General features: G+C 43.9%; 1 protein-coding gene across 1 annotated transcript in view; it reads left to right on the forward strand.

Annotated features, from left to right (window-relative positions):
- The window catches only part of LOC120986745 (carcinoembryonic antigen-related cell adhesion molecule 7-like), a 986,637-nt gene that overhangs the window by 586,233 nt on the left and 379,776 nt on the right, over positions 1-20,628 (forward strand). The gene's annotated exons all lie outside the window — the stretch shown is intronic.

The following is a 20,628-nucleotide window of genomic DNA, read 5'->3' on the forward strand; positions in this document are numbered from 1 at the left end:
CCATTCCCCTTCCTTAGCTTTGAGCCTAGACTGTTTCCTTTTATTCCTTTTGTGTGTATTTGGTGTTTTTTCCCTTCCCCAGTACCCGTGACAGCTGTTATATCCCTCATATCACTACTAGGGGTGACCGACTGTCATATGTGATGTCTTCCCAGATCATCACACCAGCAGTTGGGGCAACTTGTTCCTTCACAGCAAAGGCAGAATTGAAGCACTCACAACACGGCCTCCATACTTGAACCTGATGGTTTTCAGAACCTGGATTGTCAATAAGGATGGTATAATTCCAGTCCATCCAGCAGTCCAGGTTTCTCATTCACAACACCACTGCAGATGAAGGTGACAGTGGCTGGCTATCGATGGCTCAGAGACAGGGGTGTGTAATGAAGGTGCCATCTGTGTATGGATGTTGGACAATGAAACTGTGGGAGCTGCTCATGCTTGTCAGTGAATCAAACTACACTACTAGTGGTCTGTCTAAGCTGTACGGAGACTTTTACGGTGTATGATTGCCATCACATACAGTAAATTGCTCCCCACACCTCTTCAAGCCTAGATGGTGGAGAATTCTTCCAAATGACCACTCTGTTTTTCTCTGTCCAACGATACACTCTCTCAAAGTCTGTCACCACGAGATACACTACGCAAAAGTAGCCTCTGAAAATCTTTTCATAGTGTAGTGGGGGAAGCACTTTTTAGGGCCAAGACCCAGTGTCTAATCAGGCCACACCTGTAATTATTTCAATATCTGCCTGAAACATAACTATGAACATGCCGAGTTTTGCAGCAATTCAACATTTTAACGTCTGGGTGCATTATTTTCTGTCAATGGGTGTTTAAGAATCTATTTTTCTAACTGTCTAGCATCTACGTGCCGTGTAAAACCTGCTGTAAGCAATGGATATTCATGGATATTAAAAATGATATACCGTCAGTTTTTTTGTCTCTGTGAAGACATTGAATAACAGTATGCAATTCTTACTAATCTAGGATGTTCATGAAAACTTACATTGAAATGAATTACATGTCAAGCAAAATATGCGTAAAAACAAACACTGGTTAATTAAACCCTAAGGGTCCTCTGCATCAGGCGCTTGTCAAAGTTTCCAGAATTTTCTTCTAGATCTTCCTAGCTTTAACATCAAAGCGTGTTTGTTTCATATTGCCTGTTTATTATACAATATTTCTGAATTAGTTATTCCTCTTTTATTGCAAGTTTTAGTTCTGAGACTCGCAAGGTTCACTGGCATCACTGTTAACATCTCCAGCTTTACCTACAGGTGGTTGCTGCTTCTGGTTAGTCCTGATTTTTCAGGGTCATGCTATGAATACTGTAGGCTGGAGCTTAAGGTACATGGGAATAATAAGCATTATCCACAGTCTCTTTAGTACTTGTATGCTATGTAAGAAAAAAATCCAAAAAAACAACAAAAAAAAATAATTTAAAAATAGAAATAAAGGAGAACTGCCATTGCTATTGAAAGAATCATACTTACCTGCTCGCCACCGATCCGGTGCTGCATGCTCACTCCCATGTTTCCATCTTCCTGTCCCAGGCTTATTTACTTCCTCCTCGGCATGGGCATGGTCACTTGAGCACATGTCACCGCCATCATCAGTCATGGAATGCAGCGTAATAATGTTACCAGGTGACCGTGTCCGGGAGAAGGTAAACAAGCTGGGGATGGGAAGATGGACAAACAGGAGATAGGAGCAGTGGGGAGCAGGTAAGTATGAATCTTTTAATAGCCATGACAGAGCATCAGTTAAAAGTTAGGTATTCCAGGCCAAAATGTCTAATTTGCATTCAGCTGAATATAATTTTTAGCTTATAGGTTAATTTTGAGCCTTCCATCAGAGGTATTTGTCGGGACAGAATACCTCTGACAGAAGCGTTAAATGCATGGTGTCTTAGACCATCATAGCCAGTCCTATCCGGGATGCAATTCTGAAGTTTCTTCAATAATAGGCATCAAAAAGTAGTGCCTATTATCCCCATACAAGACACGGCAATTGCTGCAGGATGGGTTATTGTCTCTCTTCACAGCTCGTATCTTGCTGAAATCTCATTAGAGAGGGAAAGCTTAACTGAAGCTGAGATGGTGGCCCTGAGCGTTTCTCAGGTTCTCAGATGTGTTACCTCTCAGCATCGAGGTAAAAGGTAATAGCATATCGTTTTTTTGCTATCATCTCAGGTGTAATGACTGTCTTGCCATTAAGCTGCCCACACTTGTTATGATTTGGAGAATAGATCCGTTTCCAGGGGCGGGAAACACATTTCAGTTTGACCCCACCCGTCAAGAAAAATGAATTCTGGGTATGACGAAGAAAAAATTATTAAATCTCCAAAGCAACAGAGCTAATAAAAACAGAATGACACCTAATGTAAATATATTGTATTGCTGAATTATTGATGAGATGATAGCTTCGGTTAACATTTCACATTAGTTTGTATCTGTTATGGTATTTTCAGCATTAGCATATTCTTTTCTTGTGGTGCATACAACTCACTAGATACACATAGGAATCAGGTCACAAGAGCTATGATTTGCCTCCATCCTACCAACGCTGGGTATTGAAGGAAGGGATAGTGTATTTTGGTGTAATCTTCTAATTTTGTTTTGTGGCCTTCAAAAGTAAATAAGAAGACAAGAAACACTGTTCAAGGCCATACATACCATAGAGGTAAGCCTTTCAGCATTTTAGGGCCCCTAAAGGGAGGTGCCCTTCCAATTTTGTTCTTATCTCTTCTTTGAATGGTTGGGGAGAACTTGGTATTTGCTCTCAATCGGTCTTCCAATATTAGCAAGCAAGACTGAGGGAAAGTATCCGGACATCTGGGACATTGATGGCATTTCATTAGGATCAATGTCAGAAAGGTGCAGGTACCACCTTTGGGACCTATTGCTGTCTCCAGAACAGGACCACCGAAGTGAACAGGGCACAACAACCCTCTGTTTACTGTTGGCTTGGCTATTTCAGGCAGCCCCATAGTGATGAATGGAGAGCACATCGTGCAAGCCTGATATTCTCTCATTCACTTTAGGGACCCCATTCTCTAGCAAGGAGCAGGTCCCAGAGGTGGCAATTGGCACCTTCTATGTTTATTTTTGAGCTCTTAGGGTTTCATTTACAGCCACCTTTTCTAGAGATGGTGCTGGTTTCGGTATACAGATGTGTCCTTCCATAACTTTCCTCTTGACTCAATATATTGTGTCTCAAAAGGTGTAGGAGGAGATAACTAGCTTTGAAAAATGAAAAATTGTTTTCAGATACTCACTTGGGAGATGAATATGCTATATATATTATATTATTTATTTATTATTATATTTATTATATTTATGTGGCTACCCAGTAGCTGTGATATGATTTGCAGACTGTTAAGGGTCCTAATATTGTGTTGGATAAGTATTGTGAGGAATTGGTGTTCTTGAAAAAATTTACAGAAAGCTTATGTTGGACATATTTGTAAGTGTCCTTTATTTGTCGCTTTAGTGTTCTTTTGCATACTGGAAGTAGTATCTATGATACTAAAGAGGTTATCTCGTGAAGTCTCTTGAAGGCTACCATTTCCTACATACTCAGTTAATGAGTGGATTCTCTGCTCAAGACTACCTTCTATAAGCCAAAGAAGAGTGCTTCTAACTAATAAAGAGCTACTAATTGGGGGTTAGCTGCAATAACAGAAACAGTCCTTTGGCAAGGGAAGCACTGGTTCTAGAATATCTCATACAGCAACTAAAATAACATGTCCAGGGTCTTGATAGAGCTAAAAATGGGGGGGAAGGCATCTTGACTGATTGCATGAAATGCTCCAAAGCTCTTGTCAGGGGGGCTACCTGGGTGAAAATATGGGTATGTCCGGGTTCAGCTCTGAACCCAGAAAGAGAGAAGAGAGCGGGTATTAGAGGTTTAGAATCTGTATGGCCAAGGACTGGAGTCAGCCAATAAGGTATTGTGCTTGTCTAATGCTGTCAGAGACTTTACTGTTGTGAAAGGGGACATTGCTAATATAACCTTCCACATTTTGACAGAGCCAGGCCAACTGTATCTTAATTCTGCACCGCACATCATGGGAATTACAGACAAATTTTGTAAGAACTTTATTGCCAGCCTTAGATTCTGCAGAGAGAGAGAGAGAAAAAGAGAGGTAAGGTGTACCACCACCCACATCATTGTTGCTATCTATACGTTACTGTTTGGGAATATTTGCACTGTGATCTGTCTGGTACTATGCTTTAGATGTACTACAACTCCTATTTTCCACTTTAGAAAAGAAAAACATTTATTTTATATCACTGGCCTAGTTACGGACTCAGACACTATTTGCCGGCCACAGCACCTACATCTCCTGCCTTGAAACCCTACAAAACACCAAGGGCAACCCAATTACCATCAGCAGGAGCCTCAAAATCAGGGTGTGCCTTTCTGTCACTGCTTGGCCCCAGGGAGCATCGGTGTGAGGATTGCCACTGTGATTTGTATGAACAACTGTCACTGCCAGAGCCACTACCACTCTTGTCCAATGCTCCACTCCTCCTGGGCTTGCGGCAGGTGCAAGCGCCGGGAGTCTGGCCACCACCAATCAAATAATTATTACCTATCCCGAGGATAGGCCATAAACACTACAAGCTGACTTGGACACTTTGATTGTTTGGGTATCAATTTGGCAAATGAGGTTCAATGTGGATAAATGTAAAGTTTTGCATCTGGGTAGTAATAATCTACATGCAAGATATGTCCTAGAGATGTAACACTGGGAGAGTCACTTGTAGAGAAGGATTTGGGTGTCCTTGCAGATCATGGATTAAATAACAGCATACAATGTCAATCAGCTGCGTCTAATGCCACCAGGATATTGTCATGCATTAAACGAGGCATGGACTCGCGGGGCAGGATGTAATATTACCACTTTACAAAGCGCTGGTGCGGCCTCATCTGGAATATGCAGTTCAGTTCTGGGCACCAGTCCATAGAAAGGATGCCCTGGAGCTGCTGAGAGTACAAAGGAGAGCAACTAAACTGATAAGGGGCATGGAGGATCTTAGTTATGAAGAAAGATTAAAAGAATTACATTTATTTAGTCTTGAGAAGAGACGTCTAAGGGGGGCATGATTAACCTATACAAATATATAAATGCACTGTACAAAAAATGGAAAGCTGTTCCATGTAAAATCCCCTCAAAACAGGATGGGGCGCTGGAGAAGAAAAAGTTAACACTCCAGAAGCGTCAAGGCTTCTTTACTGTAAGAGCTGTGAATCTGTGGAATAGACTTCCTCAGGACGTGGTCACTGCAGGAACAGTGGATAGTTTAAAAAATGGCTTAGAGGGATTCTTAAAAGTAAACAACATTAATGCTTATGAAAACGTGTAGAAATCTGAGTCTCACTTCCTTCTGGGATTCACATCCCCACCTATCCCTTGGTTGAATTTGATGAACTTGTGTCTTTTTTCAACCGTATTAATTATGCAACTATTAACAACGATACTCACCCTCATCTATTCCCTGCTGTTACTATTCCCATGTTTCTATGGTCCCTGCTGTCTACTTCCGGTCCTTTCTTGACATGCTGGAAATGCAAGGAAAGACTTCCTTAGCCAATCATCTGTCTTTGTGGTGACCCGCCTCAGTCACTGATCGGTTGGGCAGGCCTTTCAAGGCATAATTGTAATCCTGAATGTGATGATAAGAAGATGACTGCCAAGAAGTGATCCCTACAGAATGTCAACCTGTTATGAGGCTCAGTGGTCTGCGTGAAAACATCAAGATTTAAATTTTTTTATTTTATTTTAAAGACGTAGTAGCATGGGAAATAAAAAAGCTATTAAAAAAGTTTGAAACACATAACTGCTTGATTTAAACAATAGATCATTTTCTAATGATACATACATTCTCTTCTTTAACCCTTTTCCTTGTGTCTGCAGTGCAGCTTCTAGATACGGTTGTATTGTGGTATTTATATCACGGACTACTTTGTCATCTATGTTAGTCTTGATGTTCTCAGCTAGATACGTGAGTGAGTCCCATAAACCATTAAATGTTTTAATACTTGTCCTCTGATAATATCTGGATCACTGTGCCGCTGTGCGAATTGGTGTTCCCTGCCCGGGTGTTAGATACATGGCTTCCAAGTTCAAAATATATTATCTCACCTCTAGCATTAAATAATTATTTCTGAGAGTAATAGATAGAAGTTCACAGTGTTTCCATAGATGAGAGGCTGCAGCAGGAGCAATACACATAGTATAAGACCAGTTCCCCACAAGTCAGGAGTATGGGTGATCCCCTCACTTTAACTCATTTGTAACCATTGTGAACTTTCATACATAATATTTGGTGTAATAATATTATAAACCTGGTCCAGTTAAGCTACAGGAATTCATTAGGCAGCATTGTTATTTTTTACATAAACCCATTAATATTGATATTTGCTCAGATTCATGTGACTGTCCTTTAATATACAGTACATGAGCTGATGGAGGAGTAAGGTGCAGGGATGCATGAAATAACTTCCCTGGGCACAGTTAGGGATTTGTAGGAGGCATCAAATCTGGTTTCTTCTTGTAGGACCTAAGGAGATCCTGCCTGCCCTCTTCTGCTTGTAATGCAGTAAGTTACAACAGCCAGAGCTTTCTGTTGCTGTTGTAACTTGATATTTACAGCAGCTTGTAGACAGGAGGAGGGTGAGTGTATAGCGAGTAGATCAGGAATAAACAACAGGCTATGTCCTCTTCTCATCATTGCTCTCTTTCACCTGCGGTAATGTGTGTAAGCATCTTCTTGTACGGTATTGAGGTATTACTTATGCTTTCAGGATTGAAGTAAAATGCATGTAAATGCACAATGTACTTCTGCCTCTTTGGTGTCACCTGGAGGACACCACTCTGAATCTTTGCATCAGCTGAAGGAAAGCTTCTAAGCTAGTGTCCTTTTATAAAGTTCATTAGGTCTAAGCACATGTTGTATTTATGAGCAGTTTTTGGAATATGGACTGGATGACTCGGAAAAATATGTCCAGACTATTTTGCTTTTCATAATTTGTATATTTAGATTTTTAGCACATAATCACTTTAATCATATAGAATCTCTTTTGCAACCAGATACTTCTCATCTCCCGTTATATTGTGTGTAGTGACTAAAGTACCTGTTTTGTGGACCTAAAAAGAGTCATCCATCTTGTAGTACCTTCTTATGTGAACATACTGCCAGCTAGAAGCATTTTCTTTTAATGAAGCAGACATCTGACTGTTTCGTTAATCTGTACATAAACCGTTCTCCAGAGCGCCATACTGTATCACTGCTATGACTCTTTATTGAATTGTTATTGGACCCATTTGACTTTTTCTCATTTATTTGTATCCATATGTCTTTTCCCCTGCGCCAAAGTGGTGACTTCAGACTTTTTGTGATGTGTTGTATCTATTGGTGTCTAAAGATTTGTAAGATATGTTCAGTGTTGTATTGGCCTACTAGAGTACCAGAGTAAACTCCAGGGGGCCCAGGCTTTGATGTCACAGTGGGCCCAGACTTTATTGATCACATGGAGGTTGGGTCCCAAGAGTAATTTCCTCTGGTAGACCCAAGTCCAACACTGCATACGTCTAAGTAAATAAAATTTGTTATTGTATGAAGATACTCCATACTTCACTAAGGAACCTATACACGTCTACAACTGAAATATTCAATTCTCCATATGTGTTCAAGCTGAAATCTGATTTGTATTTGCCATGGCAGATATCTGAGGCTGAACCTTGGATTTCTGCAGTTAATTTATAATTTGAATTCCGCAGATCTGACCCATTTAATGTGCTAATCTAGTGTTGAGTGAATTGAAGTCCACAAAGTGGACTTCGATCCGAATTTCTGTGAAAATTCGATTTGCAGCTAAGCCGAATTTTCCCAAGCTTTGTGGTAATGAATCGATATTCCCTGAATGGAGGTCAAAAATAAAAAAAATCATACTTACTTGATCCATTTGAGCACGAAGAGTCGGCTGCTGCCATCTGGATTGAATATCACGCTCGAAATCCCATGTGCGGTGACGCATGACATCACCACACCAGCCAACATGTTGGTGTCATCATGGGCAGCACGAGATTTCACGCTAGATCTTCAATCAAGATGGCAGCAGCAGGCTCTTTGTGATCAAATGGATCAGGTAAGTATGATTTTTTTTATTTTTTTTAAATGTTACACTGTAATATCAATATCAGATGGTGCAATTAGCTATAAATGCGGCATCTGAAAAGGAAGAAGTAATTTGTCATAAATCAAATTTTTCAATACTTTGCTCATCACTAGTGGACACCCACCCGGGGTTTAACATGGAAAAGAGACATATCTAGTGTTGGGCGAACATGTTGGCTACTGGCATTACAGTGATTGGCTGGCCAGAACGCGTGATCGGGTGCTATATAGCACCTGATGACACGTGTTTGGCTCAGTATTAGTCAGGGAGAGCAGAAGGGAGAGATAGTGTAGGGATTGAAATAATCAAATTTTAGTTTTTATACTTGTTATAGACCCAAAAGTCCTTTTAAGGACTATTGTGTGTGGCAGCAATATATATTTTTAGCGCAACCTGCACTAAATTGCTAAAACTTTGTATCTTGCAGCAATATATATTTTTAGCGCAACCTGCGCTAAATAGCTTGCAATTGTTTGGCCGCTGCAGACAGCGACATTATCTGCACTACATCTCCTGTCTAACGTGTGCGCAGCCTAAAAATATCAGTGACATCCAGTGTACTTCTTCCGTAGACAGTGTCCGCTGCGGACAGTTATATTTTCTGCGCTACATCTCCTGTATAACGTTTGCGTATCCGAAATATCAGTGCCATCCAGTGTAATTTTTTTTGCCACTGGTGACAGCAACATTATCTGCGCTACATCTCCTGTATAACGTTTGCGTATCCGAAATATAAGTGACATTCAGTCAAATTTTTTTGCTGCTGCTGGCAGCTACAATACCTGCGCTATATCTCCTGTATAACGTTTGCCCATACTAAATATCAGTGACATTCAGTGTAATTTTTTTCACCGCTGGTGACTGCGACATTCTCTGCGCTACATCTCCTGTGTAACGTGTGTGCAGCCTAAAAATATCTGTGACATCCAGTGTACTTTTTCTGTAGACAGTGTCCGCTGTGGACATTTACATTACCTGCGCTACATCTCCTGTATACGTTTGCGTATCCGACATATCAGTGACATTCAGTCACATTTTTTTGCTGCTGGTGGCAGCGACATTACCTGTGCTACATCTCCAGTAGCACAGGCACATCTTAAATATCAGTGACATTAATTTAGTGCAATTTTTTATTAGGCGGTGGTGACAGCAGCATAACTTGCGCAATACCTCCTGTTTAACATGTGCGGATCCTAAATATCAGTGACATTTATTCAGTGTAATTTTTTATTAGGCGGTGGTGACAGCGACATTACTTGCGCTATACCTCCAGTTTAACGTGTGCGCATCCTAAAAATATCTGTGACATTCTGTGTACTTTATTTGCGCATACACTTACAAAATCTGCGCTACTGTACGTGTGACATACTTGCAAGCATATATACCATGTAATATGCGCAAGGCGAGCAGTAAGGGACAGGGAAGTGGCCGTGCTGCTGATGGTGGACGCAGAGGCCGTGGCCCTGGGCATGGTGAAACTGTGCCTGCTGCCAGTTTGAAAGGCGGTGTAGAACACCACTCTCAAAGTCAGACCAGTGCTTCCAGTCTTCAACAAAGTCCAGTCTCAGTAGCCAAGCGTCTAATCAACAGAATCCTCACCCTGATACTCCTTCCACCCACCATGGAGAGTCTTGGCAAACAAGTGATCCCACACTCGGATATTCCAAGGAGCTGTTTTCATCGCCATTCCTTAATTTGGGCCTCTAGCCAAGCCTGCTTGAAGAGGGACATGAGGAGATCTTGTGCCCTGATTCCCAAACTCGAGCATCCACAGTCAGAAGAAGATGACGGTGGGGAATGGCAATTAGTGTTTCACAAGATGGATGATGATGATGAGACACAGTTGCCAATAAGTCAACCGCAATTAGTGTGTCAAGAGGTTCATGATGAGGATCAGACAACAAGTCAGGAGGATGACCAGAGTGAGGAAGTGGAAGAGGAGGTGCTGGACAATGAAGTCACTGACCCAACCTGGGAAGGTGGCAAACCGAGCGAGGACAGCAGTACAGAGGGGGAGAGAACCACAGCACCGCAACAGGTTGGAAGAGCCAGTGGGGTGGCAAAAGGGAGAAGGCGGGCCACACCAAACAGGCATGTAACTTTCCCCGGAGCACCCCCTTGCGGCAATCTCCCCTGCCAAGGGGTAGGTGTTCCGCAGTCTGGTGCTTTTTTGAGGAAAGTGTGGACGATAAAAGAATTGTCATTTGCAACCTGTGCCATACCAAAATGAGGAGGGGCGTGAACACTAGCAACCTCACCACCACCAGCATGATCCGCCACATGGCCTCAAAGCACCCTAATAGGTGGGCCGAACGCCTGGGTCCACAGCCAGTGCCTACGGGTCACACCACTGCCTCCTCTTCCCCTGTGTTACGTGCTAGCCAATCCCCTTTCCAAGATGCAGGCCCGGATACCTCCCGCCCTGCACCTGGACCTTTGCAAGCACCATCAGCTAGCACATCTACTTCTGTGTCCCAGTGCAGCGTACAGATGCCTATACCTCAGGCCTTTGAACAAAAGTGCAAATGCCTACCCACACACCCACAGACCATAGCACTAAATGCTCACCTTTCCAAATTGCTGGCCCTGGAAATGTTGCCATTTAGGTTTGTGGACACTGAGGCTTTCCGCAGCCTGATGGCGGTGGCTGTCCAGCGGTAAACTGTCCCCAGCCGCCAATATTTTTCATGGTGTGCAGTCCCAGCCTTACACCAGCATGTGTCCCGTAATATCACACGTGCCCTGACCAACACAGTTATTGGGAAGGTCCACTTAACGACGGACACATGGACAAGTGCTTTTGGCCAGGGACGCTACATTTCCCTGACGGCACACTAGGTGAACGTTGTAGAGGTCGGGAGTGAGTCGTACCCTGGGATGGCACAGGTGCTACAGACGCCAAGGATTGCGGGCCCTACTTCCATCAGGGTTTCCGCCGCCACCTACGTTAGTGGCTGCAACCCCCCCTTCTCCTCCTCTTCCTCCTCCTCCACTTCCACCTCTGAATTATCATCTTGCAGCACCAGTCAGACATCATTCAGTAGCTGGAAGTGCTGCACTGCAGTGGGGAAGCGGCAACAGGCGTGCTTAAACTGATCAGCTTAGGTGGCAAACAGCACACCGCCGCAGAGCTGTGGCTGGGGATAAGGGACCAGACTGAGCTGTGGCTCTCACCACTCAACCTACAACCAGGCATGGTTGTGTCTGATAATGGCCAAAACTTGGTGGTGGCTTGGAGCTCGGCAAGCTCACACACATCCCATGCCTAGCCCACGTGTTCAACTTAGTGGTTCAGCGGTTTCTCAAAACCTACCCCAATTTGCCTGAGCTACTGGGGAAGGTGCGCCGCGCGTGTTTCCATTTCGACAAGTCATCGACAGCTTCCACCGGTCTGGCAACGCTGCAGCAGCGCTTGCAATTGTCAGCTCACCGACTGTTGTGCGACGTGAGCGTGCGCTGGAACTCCACGTTCCACATGTTGGCCAGGCTTTGTGAGCAGCAGGGGCAGTAGTGGAATACCAGCTGCAAAATGGTCGTCGCCTTTTCAGTCAGCTTCCGCTCTTCACAAGGGATGAGTGGGCATTGATGTCTGACCTCTGTGAGGTTTTACGCAACTTAGAGGAATCAACACAGATGGTGAGCGGCGATAACGCTATTATCAGCGTAACCATCCCACTTCTGTGTCTACTCAAATGCTCGCTGCTCACAATTAAGGCTAACGCTTTGCATGTGGAAGAGATGGAAATGGGGGAAGACAGTACACAGGGTGATAGCCAGACCACCCACAGTTCGTCTTCTTAGCGCAAATTGGATGATGATGAGGAGGAGGAGGAGCAGGGGACGGTTGCCTCCGCTACAAAGGGTAGTACCCATGGAAGTTTTATTCCATCTGTTCAGTGTGGATGGGTAGAAGTGGAGGAAGAGGATGAGGAGATTGAGAGTCATCCTCCTGATGAGGACAGCAAAGTCTTGTCTGTTGGGACTCTGGCACACATGGCTGACTTTATGTTAGGCTGCCTTTCCCGTGACCCTCGCGTTGTATGCATTTTGGCCAACACCGATTACTGGTTGTTCACCCTTCTCGAACCACGCTACAAAGAGAACTTCTCATCTCTCAATCCTGTGGTGGAGAGGACGAGCAAAATGGTGCAATACCAGAAGGTCCTTGTGGAAAAATTGCTCCAAAAATTTCCAGCTGACAACGCTGGCTGCAGGGTACGTAGTTCCTTGGCCAATCGAGGAGGGGAGATGAGGGAGAACACACAGCAGTTCCAACAGAAGCAGGGCAACACTCTCCAAGTCCTGGGACAGTTTTATGACACCCCGCCAGCACCCTCAACCTGATGCGCGGCCTATTGTCACAAGGAGGGAAACATTTTGAAAGATGGTGAAGGAATACGTAGCAGACCGTGTCAGCGTCCTCAGTGATCCCTGTGTGCCTTACAACTATTGGGTGTCCAAGTTGGACATGTGGCACGAACTGGCGCTCTACGCCTTGGAGGTGCGGGCCTGCCCCGCCACCAGCGTTTTGTCAGAGCGTGTATTTAGTGCAACTGGGGGCATAATAACTAATAAGTGCATCCGCCTGTCAACTGAAAATGCTGACCGGTTGACTCCTTTAAAAATGAACAATGCCTGGATTGCCCCTGACTTCTCTACTCCACCAGAGGAAAGCGGCTGAACATAAAGGCACTCTAAATGTGGCTTTTATGGTGTATCGAATACACTGTATTCCCATGCACCCCTTCCACCACTAAAAAGGGTATATGGTTTAATCTCCCTTTTATAGTCCTCCTCCTCCATCATATCAACATGCTTATTAGGCTGCCCTCGCTTCTAATGTTTTAAAGGGTCAGCTCAGCAGCGGCTCCTCACCTATAATGTTTTAGAGGTTCACCAGCAGGCCCTCACCTATAATGTTTTTGAGGGTCACCAGCCGGCCCTTAACTATATTGTTTTAGAGGGTCAGCTTAGCAACATACCCTCACCCCTAAATTTTTAAATGGTCAGTTCGACAGCAGGCTCTCACCCACAAAATGTTTTAGATGGTCAGCTCGGCAGCAGGGCCTCGCCCACAAAATGTTTTAGATGGTCAGGTCGTCAGCAGGCCCTCGCCCACATTTTTTTTTAGATGGTTAGCTCGGCAGCAGGCCCTCACCCATAATGTTTTAGAGGGTCACCAGCATGCCCTCACCCATACTGTTTTTGAGGGTCACCAGCCGACACTTAACTATAATGCTTTAGAGGGTCAGCTCAGCAGCATATCCTCACCCCTAAATTTTTAAATGGTAAGCTCGACAGCAGGCTCTCACCCACAACATTTTTTAGATGGTCAGCTCGGCAGTAGGCCCTCGCCCACAAATTTTTTTAGATGGTCAGCTCGGCAGCAGGCCCTCACCCATGTTTTAGAGGGTCACCAGCATGCCCTCACTCATATTGTTTTTGAGGGTCACCAGCCGGCCCTTAACTATAATGTTTTAGAGGGTCAGCTCAGCAGCATACCCTCACCCCTAAATTTTTAAATGGTTAGCTCGACAGCAGGCTCTCGCCCACAACATTTTTTAGATGGTCAGCTCGGCAGCAGGCCCTCGCCCACAAAATGTTTTAGATGGTCAGGTCGGCAGCAGGCCCTCGCCCACAAAATTTTTTAGATGGTCAGCTCGGCAGCAGGCCCTCGCCCACAAAATATTTTAGATGGTCATCTCAGCAGCGGGCCCTCACCCATAATGTTTTAGAGGGTCACCAGCATGCCCTCATCCATACTGTTTTTGAAGGTCACCAGCCGGCCCTTAACCATAATGTTTTAGAGGATCAGCTCAGCAGCAGACCCTCACCCCAAAATTTTCAAATGGTCAGCTCAGCAGCAGGCCCTCGCCCCCAATTTTTTTAGATGGTCAGCTTGGCAGCAGGCCCTCGCCCACAACATTTTTTAGATGGTCAGCTCGGCAGCAGGCCCTCAACCACAATTTTTTTTAGATGGTCAGCTCGGCAGCAGGCCCTCGCCCACAAAAATTTTTAGATGGTCAGCTCGGCAGCAGGCCCTTGCCCACAAATTTTTTTAAATGGTCAGCTCGGCAGCAGGCCCTAGCTCACAAAATGTTTTAGATGGTTAGCTCTGCATCAGGCCCTCATCCACAAAATGTTTTAGATGGTCAGTTCGGCAGCAGGCCCTCGCCCATATGTTTTACATGGTCATCTCGGCAGCTGGCCCTCGCCCACAAATTTTTTTTGAAGGTCAGCTCGTCAGCATGCCCTCGCCCACAATTTTTTTTAGATGGTCAGCTTGGCAGCAGGCCCTCATCCCTAATGTTTTAGATAGTCAGATCAGCAGCAGGCCCTCATCCCTAATGTTTTAGAGGGTCACCAGCAGGCCATCAATCATAATTTTTCAAGGGTGTGTATGATGCCCTCCTTTATGTGTAATAAAAGGTGTATTGAAGTGCCTCTTCCTTGTAATTTTTGGAAGCCCTTTCACTTAGAGCATTGGCTTTATGAGTGTTGGAGTCCCACTACCTGAACAATTCTACCACAATGTGAATGAGGCCCTCCTTTATGTGATATACAGGTTGTATCGGAGTGCCTCTTCCTTGTAATTTTTGGCAGCACTTGCACTTTATATACAAGTAAATATACAGGAAAGAATGTTTCCTATCAATTTTTCCTCTAAAATCTATTTTATCTTCGGTTTGGTGCGTATTATTGTCAGTCTGTAAAAGTGGCGTATTATTCGAACATCGTTCCCAGCAGCGACCTGGGAGTCTAAAATGCATCCAGACATCCTCCCCATGCTGTTCCCGAACCATTTCAGTGGTGTTTCCATCAATTTCTGACCTTTTCCTATCAGCCAGACACCCTCCCCTCTTCAGAGCAGGGGGTGCCTGGTTTAATGCTCGAGTTCTCGAGGTGTTCTACTTGAGCACCCGAGCACTTTGGTGCTCGACCAACACTAGACATATCTCTTCTTGACCTGGTGTTGAAATCTGCATTGAAAATGATATGTGACCATATGAATGGCAGAGCAGATTCCTATTGAGGAATGATGGGAAGCAGAATACACCCAGTTTCTCACAGATCTCATTGTAGAATACTCACCAAAATCTGTATGGAAAATCTGTGAACATGACCTGATATTGTTAGGACACAACATTTTTTAAATTACATAGAGGATCCAGGGGCAGTGGCGGTGGAGACTTCAATGAACACATTGGAGTGGGAAGCGACCACTTTTTAGAGTTTCTCGTACCACTACATGGATAATCAAATTTTTGAAATTTAATCAGAAAACGGCTAACTCCTTTAAAGGGGTTTTCCCATGAAAAAATATGCTATGTTTTTCAAAGCAGGACCCCGGTATGGCTCTAAACACTCTTGTAATTGCATGTAATTAAAATTTTAGTGCAGCCAGTGAGCTATTCAATAAAATGTATCTGTATAGCGCCACCTTTTGTTTCTCCTTTTCCTTATTTCTCTCTCCACCTCTCTGAGCTGGGCGCACATACTCAGTTCCATCCTTCAACAGCCACCAGCCCTTTCTTCTGCTAAAAGCTGTGACAGTTAGGCCTCTTGCACACGACCGCATGGCTTTTTTAGTATTTTGCAGTTCGTAAAAAAACGGATCCGCAAAAAATACAAATGACGGCCATGTGCATTCAGTTTTTTGCGGAACAGAACAGAACAGATGGCCCCTAATAGAACAGTACTATCCTTGTCCGTTATGCGGACAATAATAGGACATGTTCTATCTTTGAACGGAACGACAAAACGGAAATATGGAAACAGAAGGCTTACAGAGTACCTTCCTTTTTTTTGTGGATCCATTGAAATCAATGGTTCCGTATACGGTCCGTATACGGAACGCAAAATTTTTTAAGTAAGCTGAAAAAAATGTTAGTGTGCAAGAGGCCTTACAGGGAGAAGGCTGCAGAAGAAAGGACATGCCCCTTGAGTTGTGATAGGGAAAGAGCTGCAACAGAAAGTACACCACCCCAGAGCTGTGATAGGGAAAGAGCTGCAGCAGAAAGGATAAGCCCCTGAGAAAGGACACGACCCCTGTGCTGCTAGCTTGATGTAAATCTAGCAGAACAATTGGATCTATAAATGGGAAGATCTCTTGATCCATGTGAGGTACAGAACTGATTCTAACTTTGTTGTAAAGAGATTTGTATGTATTTATGTATGATATCTGGTTTTCATTTTTTTACATTAATAATGGGATAACCCCTTTAACTGTACTATATTCAATTATTCAATCAGCAAAGTACCTTAGTGGAACTGATATCTAACAGTATATAGTGGTAATATTAATTTTAGGGACCTTTTATTTGGGAACGATTATTCGTATCCATGCTCATTGCGTGTAAAAAGTGCTGGAGATCAGCCAAAAACAAGCAAATACTTGCTAGTTGGCTGATCCCATTGTTTATGCAGTACAAAAACTTCTCGTTTGTCAGCAGCACATCGCACTGTGTAAGCAGGGACATGCTGCCAACAAACAATAATACTGATTGGGAGTGAATGATCGTAATATCTGGCTCTGGTAAATTGGTATTACATGGTAAGCGTATGACTGTATTATTTGTATGGCTGCGGTTATGTTGGGAGGAAGGATCCCAGTCTTGACCAGAAATGGAGACTGAAAACCTTCACCTCGATAGTCTGTAGCCTCATATTCTCCTCATCCAAGTGTAGTCGGAGCTAAGAGAATGGGTGAAGCGCAGTTTGCAGGGGCGTAGCTACAGGGGAAGCAGGGGAAGCGGCTGCTTTGGGGCCCTGACCCAGAAGGGGCCCATCCAGGAGGAGGAGGACTAAAAGACTTTGTCAGGGCCCCCTCAACAGTATTACACAATGATTTACATTATATACAGTGACAGTATAGACAGTGTAACAAACGGATGGAACAGCTGCCGGGCCTGGTGTGAGAGAGCGATCTTTACTAGCTACAGGAATGGGGGCCCCATTAAAAAATTTGCTGTGGGGCCCAGTCATTCCTAGCTACGCTACTGGCAGTTTGCACTACACTCCGAGTCTGGCCAAATCTTCATAGTGAATTATTTTCACCCACCCCCCTTGTGAAATTCCTGGGTACACCCCTGCTCCTTATAAAACTTGTGCTTATCTATGTTGACTATATAACAACCCACCAGCCACCATACTTCCCCCCTGCATCTATAGTTGAAATAATCTAATAACTATTTCACTGTAGGCAGATGTGATTAGGATATTGCATATGATTTCCTGATAGCTGATTTGAAAGCACAGAAGTCATGGTCTGCAAGCACTGGGAGATAATGTGTTGTGTCGTGAAGGCTGGAGGAGGAAGCGATGCGTGGGAGCATTGTCTAGTTAATAGAGCACAGTTTGAATGGTGCTTGCCTTCACTGACAGTATTGAAGAGATCATGTCCATTGCATCATAATTTCTCCTGCCCACAGCTTCATACCGGCAGCTCAGCATGGGAAGAGATACTGGAAACAAGAACTTGTCTCTAATGCAGCGAGACTATGAATTCTGGTATAGAGACGCAGTCATATTGCACTGCTGGGGATAGGTTCTCTATTCACTGCTTGCAAATCAATAATTCAAAACACAAAGAAATATAAATGTTTCTAAATAATTTCATTTTACTGGTGCTGACATACTGTAGTTTTCTAGCTCCTGCACCACCAGTAAAACAATCAATTGCATCAGTCTCCTTTCACATGCTTGTCATTAGTGTTGAGCGAAGCAAAGTATTCGAAAGCAGAATTCGGTCCAAAGTTTAGGAAAACTTTGATACGCGATGAATCTGAATTTCTTGGCGCTTCGTGGTAACGAATCAGTTTTTCCTAAAATGGCGGCTGAGTGTGTTCCAAAGTGAAAGTAAGAGGTCTTGGAATGGGAGATCACTCATAATGCCGTGCAGCCAGCCAAATAGTCATCCTCTGTGATTTCACGGTCATATAAAAGCCTAATCCAGTGTGTTCTCCGCCATTGACCTGTGAGCTGAGCATTGGAAGTGTTCATGTGCTAGGTGTTGCTGAAATTGATTGATAGAATAATATTGGAGAGGGAGGCTGCAGGGAGAGTGTAGGGAGGCTGCAGGGAGAGTGTAGGGAGGCTGCAGGGAGAGTGTAGGGATGCTGCAGGGAGAGTGTAGGGAGAGTCCAGAGAGACATATGCTGTGTCAGTTTTCTTTATTTATTCCTACATTTACTTCAGCCGTAAACTAAGATATGTAATTCAATACCAATAAGATGGAATCCCTTATTATTCTGGTGCCAGCATGCCAACCAATACCATCCAGTCTGCACCCCTTGGGGGGGGGGCAGGTCTTAATGATGACCATCCTCATCTTTTGCTGGCTTTACTTCTTCCAAATTATCTTGGTATCCATGTCCTAGAAAAGTCAGCAAGATGCAGAGAGAGGAGGAGCTGCATGTTCCTGATGACATATTCTCATCGATAATGTGGAAAAGGAGGAAAAGCAGATGGCAGAAGACGGGCTCCCACGTGAAGGACAGGAGAGTACTGGGGTTAGAGAAGTATGCCAGAGCAAATTAATATTCAGTGTTTTCTGTCAAATAACCTGCAGGAGATTTCAGTCAAGAAAATGGTCTAAATGTAAGACAGCTAGGAAGCTTGCTTACATTCAGAATTGGCGAAGGATCCGCCGAAGTTATTTAGAGGCCTGCGCCTCTTCATATGTCCGACGGATCCACCACCAGGTATAGAGGCTTTTAAGACTGGCGTCTAAAACGCCGGTTTAATGAATGTGCCCATATGTTACTATGTTAATGAATAAACTTAGATATAGTATTTTATGATTTTATGGTGATTTAAGTCCAGTTCTGTAGAATCATGGGAGCTCCAGGTTCCAGTTCTTTGCACAGGTGGCCTTTCAGGGCTATGTGACGAAAGACAAGGAAATGGATGGAGCAATAAACTGGTGCTATGGCCCCTTCATTTTCAAAACCCCTAAAATAATGACATATTCTTACAAATTGGCATTACTTTACAAGATGGGAATACCCCATTTTAGAAAGTGGCCTATTTTGTTTTCTTTTTGCATTGGAGAATCATCTTTTTTTTCCCTGTTAATTTAGCTGTATGAGTGCTTTTTTGCCCAAAGAGTTGTATTTTGTAATGGCACCATAGAAGGCTACACATAATTTACTTTTTAATACTATTTAGCCAGTATTTTTTTTATTTTCCACCGTTTACTGTGCGGTACAATAACATACAGTTGTAATGATAGTGGCCATACCAGTATAAACCTTACAGAGCTTTTTTTGTTAGTTCCCCCCTGATTGCTTTAATAATACATTACAAGACTGCTACCGTATATTGCAATGAATAATGCATGTCAGTGTTACACTGGCAGGCAGCCTATTAAGCCTTAGTTAGGCCCTCTGACTCCCAAGGCCACTGCTTCCCTTTGTCAATCCACTTAGCTGCCGAGATCGCTATTAGCCACCAAATTTTTGGCCAGTCAAATTTATTAAAGGGGCTTCCCAAAACGTTTTAACTCATGACCTATCCTCTGGATAAATCGTGAGTTTCTGATCGGCTGGGGTCCAGCCCCCAGAAACCCTGCCAGTCAGCTGTTTGAGAGGGCACCAGCACTACTGTAAGTGCCGTGGCCTGCTTAACACTTACTTAGCACAATGCCATACCGCGTGGTATCCCAGCTCAGCCCCATTCAATTGAATGGCTAAGCTGCACCTAGGCCATGTGATTCACAAATGTAATGTCACTGTGTCGGTAGGAGTGCCGTTGCCTTCTCAAACAGCTGATCGGTGAGGTTCCTAAGTGTCAGACACTTTGCGATCAGATACCGATGACCTATTCAGAGGATAGGTCATCAATTAAAAATTCTCATAAACCCCTAAATAGCCATAACTGTCTCTCTCAAACCCCCATACACTTGCCTTGGCCCAGTGTTGTTGAACTGGGCGAGAGGGGAAAGCATCTTTCAGACATGGTTGGTAGCATCTTATCTCCCTAAGAACAAAAGAATCAGGCAGTTGAAATCCAACCACCAGATCTCACGAAACATCTTACACATTAGTTGGTCGGCCAGTGTTGATAAAACAGGTTCGGTCAACATTTATCTAATGCGTACAGCCCACTGCAGCTCATGGTAATGATTTCTTCTTACATCATGACGGGCATAGAGCATGTCATGCCAATAAAATAGGTCAGATGTTAATGTGCTAATGACTTCATTCCAGTATTCCCCGTCCAAGCTACATTATTAGCCCATATGGCACAATGTCCTATTTTCACACTCAAGTAAGTAGTGTCAGTTGTATAATGACCTGTTCAGTGTATGCAGACTACAGGTTGGTGCTATCAGTCGAGGACACACACTTCTCTGTAACAGATGGCCAGGTACACTTGATGCCAGCACGCTTTACAAGTGTGAAAATGGAAGCGGGGAAATTGAAAACAGGTGGCAAA

This window comes from Bufo bufo, chromosome 1, assembly GCF_905171765.1.
Source record: "Bufo bufo chromosome 1, aBufBuf1.1, whole genome shotgun sequence".
Lineage (NCBI taxonomy): Eukaryota > Metazoa > Chordata > Amphibia > Anura > Bufonidae > Bufo > Bufo bufo.